Source organism: Pleurodeles waltl, chromosome 5 (genome assembly GCF_031143425.1).
Source record: "Pleurodeles waltl isolate 20211129_DDA chromosome 5, aPleWal1.hap1.20221129, whole genome shotgun sequence".
NCBI classification, from domain to species: Eukaryota; Metazoa; Chordata; class Amphibia; order Caudata; family Salamandridae; genus Pleurodeles; species Pleurodeles waltl.
Window position 1 is genome coordinate 279,983,964 of NC_090444.1, and position 12,670 is coordinate 279,996,633.

A 12,670-nucleotide genomic window follows, 5' to 3' on the forward strand; every position below is an offset into this window, starting at 1 on the left:
GTGGCACTGACAAGCTTGTCGCTTATTTTATTGGTGACCTTATGCTGTGCCTGAGAATCTAAAGTAAACTAAAGTACTTGGATTTTAATTATTTTCGAGATGGCCGCTATTCCCCTCTTCCATTTTGGAATATTACTGCTGCTCAGAAGACAGACAGAAAGTAAAGCTTGTTTGTGATTCCCACCCCTATCCTTTGTGGTACCAAAATGTGTAACAAGCTACAAGTCTGTGTGCTTCATTTGTAAACTGAGTGTGAAAGGAGGAATAGTGCTACATGCTTTGCTGTGATAAGGGTCTCAGATAACAGACCCAGGTTTCTTATGGAGTGAAGGATGATCCCTTGACCCAGCTGCCCTCATACTCGAAAACCTATTATTAATAGTATTATATAGTCTTCTAAAGCACCCAGCTACTCAAAAGGCGTTTCCCGGCACTAAGCAAAGGGTAGGGTGACCAATGCAGCAGCTTAAAACAGCCAGGCCTTCAGACCTTTACGGAATGCAAGTAGTGAAGTACAATTTCTTAAAGGCGCTGGGAGAGCGTCCCACAGTTTTGGGCCCAGGAATGTAAAGTATCGACCTCCCATAGAGGCCAAACAGAACCTGGGCACAGTGCACAGGACGTGATTCGATAATCTGAACATACGTGTGGGCTGGTAAGGCACCACCAAATCCTGGATATACCTCCGACCCAATCTGGCTTTAGCTTTGAACATGTAGCCCAGAGCTTTGAATTGGATGCGCTTTGTAATCGTAAACCAGTGAAGCTCATGGAAAAGATGTAAGACAAAGCCTGTTTCGGGAGCTGATACAGGAGCGTAGCAGCTGACTGAATTCTGAACTATCTGTAGCTGATTCCTAAATACAACACATTACTATAGTCTTCTAATTACGTTCCCACAGTAACATTCCCAGTTCCACTCACAGGTGTCAGGAAAGAAGAGGTGGCTTAGTAGCAATAGTGTTTAACCGGAATTTGCTTCATGGTGAAGATGAGGAAAGTTTTCCAATCCTCCCGCTGATGGTGGGTTACCCTCCAATGATTTGCACAGTGTCCCGTTTGGAAGGTTAATCTCACTGATTAGGTTTCAATGTGAAAATGAAATGTGCAGAGGAAAACATACTTTCTTATATTTAGGCACATTTGACCCTTTCCTTACTTTAATTCCTTTATTCAATATTTTCACACTAGACGGAAGGCACAAAGCAAATGTCTGTGTCTGCATTTTGTTTTACAAGACATTATCCATAAAACAATCAAACATGAAGTAAAATATATTTTGCAACACAAATTTAAAAAAAAAAATATAATGAGCATAGCAACTAAAACTTGTTGCTCAGTGTTTTCTGCAGTTCTAGAAGCCAAGCGAAGAACACCTAACCTAAACTTCATATAAATAATTTGTAAGTATGGGGAATGGGTATAATCTAAATACGCTGCACTGCAGCTTACTATCAAAATACTAATATTTGAAAATAGTCAGATCCCAAATTTGTGGTCTGATAGCAAGTTACCAGGAGCTCTCTTTTGTACTATAACAGGAGAAGCTTTTAAGGTTTAAACACAGAATTCAGATCAAGCTAGACAAACATTTCAGGTAATAAACCAAAGAAAGATTTACAGCATTACAGAATTCATTACCCCCAAATATAAGGTCAACTGATAACTATCTTGTCTTCAGAAGACTACGAGAGTTGGCTCTTTCCTTCATAACCACCGGATTCAAACAGCAATGGACTGGATATGCCTGTATTGATAAATATTTATAATCTGATTATGTGTATATTCTATATATGAATACTTCTTTAAGAAAATATGTATAGTTACTATTTCATAATAATAAATTATACACATACTCTTAACCGGTTCTGTGCCTTGGAAGAGGTGACCTTGTCCAAGGGTCCAGTTCCCGTGTGCCTTGGACGAGGGATTTTTTTTTTTTTTTTTAAATAGACATAAGGGAGCGACCCCTTGGGCAAGGGTCGCTCCCAATGGGGGGCATTTTTTAGGAAGGCCTTTTCTGTCCCCCCTGGGGGCAGAAACCTCTAGGGCATCAGGGATCATTTCTTTTTTCTCTATTTGTTTTGTTTTTTGTTTTTTTTAGGTGGGGAGCGACCCCTTAGGCAAGAGTCGCTCCCCTAGGGGGCAAATTATATTTAGGCCATTTCTGCCCCCCTTGGGGGCAGATTGGCCTATTTTGATAAGGCCAATCTGCCCCCAAGGGGGGCAGAAACCACTAGACACCAGGGAGTTTTTTTTTTGTTTTCGTGAATTTCACGCAAGGGGAGCGACCCCTTAGGCAAGGGTCGCTCCCGGGGGGGGGGTTGTGGGGGGGGGGGGAGCAAATTTATTTTAGGCCATTTCTGCCCCCAGGGGGGGCAGAAAGCTGTACGCGCCAGGGCAAATTATTTTTTTGTGTTTATTTTTTTTGTTTGTTTGTTTTTTTAGAGATGGGGAGCGACCCATTAGGCAACGGTCGCTCCCCTGGGGGGCAAATTGTATTTAGACCATTTCTGCCCCCCTTGGGGGCAGATTGGCCGATTTTAGGTCAATCTGCCCTCAAGAGGACAGAAACCACTAGGCACCGGGGATTTTTTTTTTGGCGCCAATGTCACGCAGGGGGAGCGACCCCGTAGGCAAGGGTTGCTCCAGGGGGGGGGGGCAAATTTATTTTAGGCCATTTCTACCCCCCCCCTGGGGCCGGCTGAGCTAGAGGCCAAAATCCACAGGTAGGCACTTTGCAAAAAACACCTCTGTTTTCTGTGAAAAAATGTGATGTGTCCACGTGTTGCGCCGCGTGGTGCGGCGCGAGCCGAGCATTCGGCTCGCGCCGCGCAGCGCGTTATCAGGACGCGGCGTGCCCCGAGTCTTCTTTGTACAGCGCGAGGCCCCAGATATTATTTTGGGCCTCGCTCTGCCTTCTGTGGTGTCCCTGTTCTCCCCTGACCCCTCCTTACCTGTTTCTTTTTCTACTTCTTCTTCTTTTTCTTCTTTACTTTTTCGAGGCATTTTTTGTCCTTTCTTTATGTCTTTCCCCCTTCCCATGTTACCTTTTTCTTCCCAGCATTCCTTGGTCCCTATTTTCTATGGTTCCTGTTCTATTCTATCCTATGTACTTTTTCCCTATCTAAAATGGTGTCTTTTTACTTCCTGTTGGTCACTTCCTGTTTCTTGGTATATAAGGGCTCTGTTTTCTCCCTTTCCTTGCGCTGCATCACTTTCTGCTCAGATTGTGTCTTCGCTCCTGATTCTTAGCCTTCGGTTCTGAATCTTTTCAATTTTGCATTTACCTGCATTTTGTTCCTGTTTGATTCCTGGTTTTGTTTTCGGTTCAGGAATCCATTTTTTGGAGGTTTTTTCCCCTTTATTGGGGTTTTTTCCCTCTGGCACTAATTCTAAAGGGCACGGTCTGTTCTTGGCGTTTCCACTGCCTGCAGCACCGTGGCTACTAGAAAGAGTCGCCCCTTTCTGGGCCAAAGCCGAACCCTCAAGACCTACGCCACTAGATCTGCGGTTTCCAGGCGCCAGCAGCACGTGAGTCGTGACAGAATGCAGCGCCAAACCATTCCGACATCTTCTGATACTATGGATGACACAGTGGCGGCGGCTGCAGATCCTGATTCATCTTTTTTGACTACTATTCAACAACAAGCTCAGGAATTGCAACAATTGCGCAACGAGAATGCGGTCTTACGACAGGCTTTGGCCTTCCGCAGTGGCGATGTTCCGACTATCTCCGCCTCAACGCCTCGCTTCTCTGGTGAACCAACTAAACTGTGTGAATTCCTGGATGCATTAACGGTTTACTTCGCCTTCAGACCTAGCCAATTCTCTCATGACAGGACAAAGGTGGGATATCTTATTAGTGCATTATCCGGTCCTGCCTTGGCCTGGGCAACCCCGATGGTGTCATCCAACGATCCAGTATTGTCGGACTATTCTGCCTTCGTGACCCGCTTTAAACAAATGTTTAGTCGCCCAGGATTGGAAGCCTCGGCAGAGGAAGCATTATGTGATATTCAGCAAGGTTCCCAGGATGTCCTCCGATATATTACACGTTTCCGTCAATTAGCGGCAGAGACCACTTGGGTGGAGCGTACCCTGGTAACTTTGTTTCGCAGAGGACTTAAGGAAGAAATTAAGGATGAATTAGTACATTCCACCAGAGTTGAAGATCTTCGTGGCCTCATGGATCAAGCACTTTCCATCAAGTATCGTCTTCAAGAACGACGAATGGAGAAGAGAAGGAGTAGAGGAGCGTCTCAGCCAAGCTCTTCACGGATGTATCCACCTCATCCTGAGGAATCTCGTCCTCCTGCTAAAGATATAGAAGGGGAACCCATGCAAGTGGATACTGCTCGAGGGCCACTCTCTGCTAGTGAGAAGGAAGACAGACGGAAGAAGGGATTGTGCCTCTACTGTGGTTCTGCTGGTCACCTGCTTCGTACATGTCCTGTACGTCCACCTAGACCCTTGGGAAACGCCACCTCCCGTCCTCTGTAAGAAGGGAGGGGACGGGATCATCGGCTATACCTTCTATCAGCTCATTCAATGACAATACAACTTACTTGTTCGTGTTACCAGTCATATTACAACTACCTGATGGCCGCCAAGAAAGAACTATGGCATTATTGGATTGTGGTGCTAGTGGTATATACATGGATAAGACATGGGCCACTAATCTGCAAATTCCCACTCAACCCAAAGACATTCCTGAACAAGTACACACCGTGGATGGATCTTTAATATCCTCAGGTCCAGTCGATACTACGACCTTGATGTTAAATTTACAGTTTGGTAATCATCAAGAACACCTCTCTTTTGATCTCATTTCATCTCCCAACCATACCATTATTCTCGGAATTCCATGGTTTACTAGACATAACCCATATGTGAACTGGGTAACCCGGACAATTTCTTTATCCTCACAGTTTTGTCAAGAAAATTGCTTTGCTTCCGATAAATATTGGTCACCAAACAGATTAACACCTATGAAGAGTACTACGGAGTATTCCATCAACACTGTCCAAGGGGTTCCTGAACATTATTTAGAGTTCCAAGACGTGTTTCAAAAACCATCCAGACCTGTATTACCTCCACATCGAGAGTACGATTGTGCTATTCCTTTGGAACCTGGAACAGTCGTTCCCTTTGGGAGGATGTATTCTCTCACGGAACCTGAAAAGGAAGTTCTTAAGGAGTATCTGGAGGAAAATGTACAGGGTGGTCTCATTGTTCCATCATCTTCTCCAGCAGGGGCTCCTCTCTTTTTTGTACCTAAGAAGACCAAAGATCTTCGTCCTTGCATAGACTTTCGAGGCCTAAACAAGATAACTATAAAGGATCGTTATCCTTTGCCCCTCATTAAGGATATTTTAGAGGCAGTCAGAGGGGCTCAACGTTTTACCAAGTTGGATCTTCGGGGAGCTTACCACCTTTTACGTATAAAAGAAGGAGACGAGTGGAAAACAGCATTCAGGACACCGTTCGGTCATTTTGAATATAAAGTCATGCCCTTTGGTCTTACGAACGCTCCTGCTATATTTCAAAGGTTTATGGACTCAATATTTTCCGATCTCTTGAACCAGACACTCGTAATCTACTTGGACGACATCCTTATTTTTTCCAGACACCCCGAACTCCATTCTTCTCATGTGAAACAAGTCCTTCACAGACTCCGAGCACATCAACTATTCTGTAAACCCGAAAAGTGTGAGTTCGATAAGACGGAAGTCAAATATCTGGGTTATCATTTAAGTTCCACCGGCATAGCTATGGACCTAGAAAAGGTACAAGCAATTCTAGAGTGGCCTTCTCCCTCTTCTATCAAAGAAACACAATGTTTCCTAGGATTAGCAAATTTTTACCGACAGTTCATTCAAGACTTTGCTAAACAGACCAGCCATATAACCCATACCTTAAAGAAGGAAAATCTAAAACAGGGGTTTGTCTGGACCAAGGCGGCTGAAACAGCTTTTCAAGAATTAAAGAAGGCATTCACTCAAGCTCCCATCTTGAGACATCCAGATACCAATAAACAGTTTATCGTAGTTACCGATGCTTCCGAAAAAGCTATTGGAGCAGTCTTGCTTCAACTTCAAGAAGATGATGGTCTTGAACATCCTGTTTTCTATTTGTCCCATATTCTCTCTTCAGCTGAACAACATTACTCTGTACTAGAAAGAGAGTTGTTAGCTCTGAAGACAGCCTGCATCGAATGGAGACAGTTTCTGATGGGATCCAAGGAGCCTTTCGAGGCGAGAACAGATCACCGTAATCTGCAATGTCTACGTAATTTTGTATGCCAAAATAGTCGCCAGGCGCGTTGGGCCTTTTTCTTTAGTCAGTATGACTTTTACATCACCTATATTCCTGGATCTCAAAACATTCTGGCTGATGCTCTGTCTCGACGCTATCCAGATTGTACTCCTTCCCCATCTCAGTTTCTACTGGAGCCTAGTAAGATCATTGGAGTTGCTCAATCTTTTCTGGATGAGGTACAACTGGAGTATTCCAGCCTGTCTAATAGCGAAATAGAGAAATTAAGAACCTTTTTATGCAAGAAAGAAGGATTCTTTTTTCATCAGAAGCTGTTATTCCTCCCTACTAACAGAGTGCGAGACAAAGCATTACAGATGTGCCATGATTCACCGGTTGCTGGACATAGAGGTATTAAGGCCACACAAGAACTTCTTTCGCGATCTTTCTGGTGGCCTACCTGGAAATCAGATGTCGAAAGATATGTTCAGGCTTGTCCCATATGTGCCCAAGTCAAGATTCCCCGTAGCAGACCTGCAGGATTACTACAGCCTTTGCCAGTTCCACCAACGCCATGGCATACTATTTCCACTGACTTTATGTGTTCACTTCCGCCATCAGCTGGAAACCAGGTTATCATGGTCACTGTTGATTCTTTCACTAAGATGGCCCACTTTACTGCTCTAAGGAAATTACCAACATCCCAAGAATTGAGCCAGATATTTATCGACCATATTTTCCGTCTCCATGGACTTCCACATACCATTGTGTCTGACAGGGGTCCCCAGTATATTTCCCGGTTTTGGAAACATTTTTGCAAGACACTGAATATCAATATAGCACTATCATCCGGTTTCCATCCTCAGACCAATGGACAAACTGAGCGTTTGAATCAAGGACTAGAACAATACCTTCGTTGTTTTTGTAATTCCACCCAAAGCAACTGGAACACTTATCTTCCTATTGCTGAATATTCCTACAACAATTCTGTCCATAGTGCCTCCAAGGTCACTCCCTTTTTCTGTTCCTATGGCTATCATCCGACCTCTTTTCCTACTGCTCCTCAATCTACCTCTCCTCTGCCTGCCATTACATCTTTTTCCAAACGTCTCCTGCAACTCCATAAGCTCATTAGATCTAATTTATTGCACACTAAGAGGTATATGAAGAAGATCGCTGATAAGAAACGTGGACCCACTCCTGATTATCACCCTCAGGATAAAGTCTGGCTTTCTTCCAAATTCTTGCCCTCTCGTCTTTCTCTGAATAAGTTCACGCCTCGCTATTATGGGCCTTTTCGTATTCTTCAGTTGCTTAATCCTGTCACTGTTCGTCTTCGCTTGCCTCATACTTGGAAAATTCATCCGGTCTTTCATGTATCCCAACTCAAACCTTATGTCCCTGATCCTTTCTCTCGTCAGTTTCCTTGTCCTCCTCCTGTGTTGGTGAATGATGTCCCTGAATATGAGGTTCAAGAAATTTGTGACTCTCGCCTTTTTCACCGGCGTCTTCAGTATTTGATTCACTGGAAGGGTTATCCTCTTAGTGAATGCTCTTGGGAAGATGCTTCTTCTGTTCACGCCCCTCTTTTGATTTCTCGTTTTCATCGTTTGTTTCCCTTCAAACCTGGACCTTCGGGGGGGGGGACCTACTGTTGCGCCGCGCAGCGCGTTATCAGGACGCGGCGTGCCCCGAGTCTTCTTTGTACAGCGCGAGGCCCCAGATATTATTTTGGGCCTCGCTCTGCCTTCTGTGGTGTCCCTGTTCTCCCCTGACCCCTCCTTACCTGTTTCTTTTTCTACTTCTTCTTCTTTTTCTTCTTTACTTTTTCGAGGCATTTTTTGTCCTTTCTTTATGTCTTTCCCCCTTCCCATGTTACCTTTTTCTTCCCAGCATTCCTTGGTCCCTATTTTCTATGGTTCCTGTTCTATTCTATCCTATGTACTTTTTCCCTATCTAAAATGGTGTCTTTTTACTTCCTGTTGGTCACTTCCTGTTTCTTGGTATATAAGGGCTCTGTTTTCTCCCTTTCCTTGCGCTGCATCACTTTCTGCTCAGATTGTGTCTTCGCTCCTGATTCTTAGCCTTCGGTTCTGAATCTTTTCAATTTTGCATTTACCTGCATTTTGTTCCTGTTTGATTCCTGGTTTTGTTTTCGGTTCAGGAATCCATTTTTTGGAGGTTTTTTCCCCTTTGTTGGACTTTTGGCCATACGCATGGTCATCCCTAGTCTTTTTGCCTCCTTCCTCCTGGTTTTTCTGACCTTTCGCTGTTGGCTCTAGGACTCTGAGCACTTTATCACTGCTGACCAGTGTTAAAGTGCAGGTGCTCTCCCATCTAAAGTTGGTATGATTGGCTTATACCTGATTGGCATATTTAATTTACCTATAAGTCCCTTGTACAGTGGTATCTCTATACCCAGGGCCTGTAAATTAAATACTACTAGTGGGCCTGCAGCGCTGCTTGCGCCACCCACTGAAGTAGACTTTCAAACCTGTCTCAGGCCTGCTAGCGCAGGGCCTGTGTGCGCAGTTTTCTGCCACAGGGACCTGGCATCTAAATTTACTTGCCAGGCCCAGGACTCCCCTTTTACTACATGTAAGTCACCCCTAAAGTACGCCCTGTGGGCAGGGTGCCATGTATGTAGAAAGGCAGGACATGTGCCATATTGCATGGCCTGTCCTGGTAGTGACAAACAGCCTAACTTGGTGTCTCACTGCTGTGAGTGCTGCCTTCTCATAGGATTGCATTAGAAATGCCCTGCCTTATGTGTAGGGGTATTGTCTGATTTATGAGGGCTAGCGTAGGCGTGTTTGGTATGGTTGTGATGGTGATAATAAATACTGCTTACTGGTGTGGGTGTATTTTTTATTACTATCACAGAAATGCCACTTCTAGAAAGTGCGCATTTATCTGTGCTTATGATTCTGGTGTTTTGCAGCTTGACTCCAATCCACGTCTGGGCAGAGTGACAGTTGGGGCTTTGTGCATACTTTTCAGACAGCCTGTACACAGGGAGGGTGGAGGTGTCACTGAGGTGCATCTACATACTGAATAGTCTTCCTGGGCTGAGAGAAGGGAGAGGCGGGGCACACCTACATTTGTAAAGGCTGTGCCCTGGCCTCACACAATAGGGTCGTTAACCCCCCACTGATGTTTGGAGCCTGTGCTGAAAGGAGAGAGGGGGCACTCCCAGAACCAGTTGTAACTGGCTGGAACCTCCTCTCCCTACCACTGTAAAACACTGTAAGAACTGACTATAAGTACAGGGGAATTTTCCCCACAATTTGAACATTCTTGGAACTTGAAACTGGACACAGAACGCTGATGAATGGACTCACCAGGAAACCGCCATGGACTGCTGCTGCTGTGCTGACCTGTGACCTGCCTGGTCACTAGGAGGAACTGCCACCATCTGCACCCCTTGTGCTGGCCTGTAGTTGGGCCCACCAGCCCTGTGCTCCTTCTTTGTTTAGTGTTCCCAGGGGCAGGGTGCTGTGGCCCCTGACCCCTGCAACGATCTTTTCTTTTCCTACAAGAATTCACCGCCGCAGCCCAGGCTGCCTAAGGGTCCTAGCGCTGTGAAAAGCACTAGACGGAAAATCATCGCCGCAGCCCGGGAGCCTCGTGGTGCCTTTGCGCTTCATAGGGCGCATTTTCTTGAATAAAATCACCGCCGCAGCCCGGGCTGCACAGCTGATCCCAGGCGCGGGGTTTGCGCCGGCTCTAGTGCCCCCGGGGCACTAGGAGAGGTGAAGAAAGGAGCTAGTCCGCTCCTATCGTGCTCCCGGGGGGCGCGCGCTTGTCAGAGCGCCCCCGGGGCACCAGCAGGCCCCACCTTGGGCCGCGACGTCAGAGGGACGGCGAGGGAGAGGAGGACGCCTCTCCCTCACGTGGAGGAGTCCCGGAGGACTCCCCTGTTGGTTCGGGCCGGGCGGCAGCCTCGCCGGAGGCTCGCCCTGGCCCCCGGTTCACGGGTTGGCCCCCTCACGAGCCCGGAAGCATTTTGATTCGGGGTCTCCCTTTGAGGAAGGGCCCCGGAGGCCCAGGGAGACCCCAGAGATTAACGGGACCCCCGGAGGGGCCCGTGTGGAAATTAGGAGGGGGTGCGAGGCGCCCCCCTCCCCCTTTAAGCCTTGGGTGACCTTGGCCCCCCACAGGAGGGTCGGTGGAGGCCCGGGGGGCCCCCAGTGGTCGCGGGCCCCAGGAGGGGCCCGTCAACAGTACCGAGGGGGTGCGTGCCGCCCCCCCTCTTCCCCAGGACTTTAAGGAGGCCCCCTCCTTGCGCAGAGGAGCGCTGGGGGCCCCTTTCTTCTTGGTCTTCAGGCACGGAAGGTGCCTGCTTCATCATTCCCAGGTACTTTAAAATGGACCAATATGATTATAATCTAAAGTTCTTTCTACAGACTTTGCCATTATGATATATTGCCTACCTGTTCTATGATGCTTTGACATATGTGTGCACATGTTCCTTTTATGGGCATGACTTGCTAATATGTTTGCCTAACTTGCCATAGGTTTTCTAATGTTCCTACTATGGGCGTTTTATGATATGCTTATGACAAGGGTTCTAATGTGATAACGTGTTTCCTGACTACTGCTTATGTTGCAGAATACTGAATAACCTGTGTGTTATGTGTGACTACTGCTAGTTTGCAGAGTAATTAATGTGTAACGTGTTCTGACAACTGCTAAGGTAGCAGGATAGTACTGTTATGTGATGTTGGTCTAATAATTACGTTGTGTACAATACAGTGTATTTTCATATAATCTGGTGTTGTGTTTCCTTTGTGGTGGGGATATTGCGTCACATGTATGTGTGTGTTGTGCAAACGCTTTACGCATTGCCTCCGGGTTAAGCCTGACTGCTCGTGCCAAGCTACCAAGGGGGTGAGCAGGGGTTATCTTGGACGTGTAACTCCCTTGCCCTGACTAGAGTGGGTAAGTTCTGCCTGGCTGAGGTGCATACCCTAGCCAACCAGAAACCCCATTTCTAACATTGGAAGTCAGCGGTGAGGATAGGACTTGCGCTTGCACAATACCATTGTGACTCATTATTTCACTACAAGGATTGCGTTTAGACCATCACATGTTTGGCTTCTCTTAACTTTCTCTCTTTGGTCATTTTTCCTGTTTTCAGTTCTCACGCTTGGGTATTGTGGTTGTCACAGTTGAGTTATTTGTACCTTTTCAAGATGGGGCTTACCTTTGATTTAGAGGACCTGCCGTTTTACACGCAGGGGGAATTAGAGGGGTTCTGTAGAGAGAGAGGGCTGCCTGTAGAAGGGGACCTCAGGAGATCTCTGAATTTCTTTGAAAGGTTTGTGACATTTACCCAGGGAGGGAGTGTGCTTAGGGGGTACCCAGAGGATCCTGAGTGTAGCGAGGGTTCCCAATGGGAGGGCTCCCAGACCTCATCCCTAGAGAGTGGTAGAGAGACTGATCAGGAGGGTGAGAATGACCGGGTGGGGACGCCAGTTGACAGGGAAGGCCCCAGTGATAGGGAGTCCCTTGCTGGGTCCAGTGTAAGAAGCAGGGCTACCTCTCATTCCATGACGCCTGATGAGCTAAGAGATAGGCGGGAAGAGAGGGACCTGAAGTTGCAGTTAGCGCGCCTAGCTGTTGAGGAGAGAAGGGCTGAGGTAGAGAAGGCCTTAGTACAGGAGAGAATGGCAGAGGCAGAGAGGGCCTTTGCCAGAGAAAGACTCGCTCTAGAGCGCAGTCTGAAGGTTCTGGACTCACCAGCGCTGCAGGTGGAGCCCAGTGGTGGCAGCAATGTACAGTGCTGTAGCAAAGATGTTCCTCACATACCCATAGATCTGGTACCTAGGTTCCAAGAGGGGGGTGACATACGTCAGTGGTTAAAGGAATATGAGAGGGCTCTGGTAGAGCGCAGGATCCCTGAGAAGGATTGGGGAACTGGCCTAGGGAGTTTTATTCCTGAGGAGGGGAGGGATGCCCTACTGACTCTAGAAGAGAGTGACAGGGAGGGGTACTCCGCTGTGAAGAACGCACTGATTGTGAAGTATGGTTTTTCCCCTGAGGAATACAGAAAAAGGTTTAGGGGTGGTAAGAAACTGTCCCACCAGTCTTGGGAGGAGTTTGTGGAGGCTTGCTGCATTGCACTAGATGGATGGGTGAAGGGTAGCACAGTAAACAATTTTGAAGGGCTGTTTAATCTGATTCTCAGAGAGCACCTGTTTCGTTGTTGTTTTTCAGAGTTACGCCAACACTTGTCAGTGTGTGAGCTCTCTGACTCCAGGGAGCTTGCAAAGGAGGCAGACTTCTGGTTGCGTACCAGAGGGTCTGGTGTGACATTAGGGGGTGTTCCTAATGAGAGTGGTCTAGGTGTTTCCCAACAAGGTGTGGTGGGAAAGGAATGGAGTGTCCCAGGTAGGTCCCAGTGGACTGG

At 46.9% G+C, this 12,670-nt stretch overlaps 1 long non-coding RNA gene across 1 annotated transcript in view; it reads right to left on the bottom strand.

Annotated features, from left to right (window-relative positions):
- The window catches only part of LOC138295617 (uncharacterized), a 131,956-nt gene that overhangs the window by 39,121 nt on the left and 80,165 nt on the right, over positions 1-12,670 (bottom strand). The gene's annotated exons all lie outside the window — the stretch shown is intronic.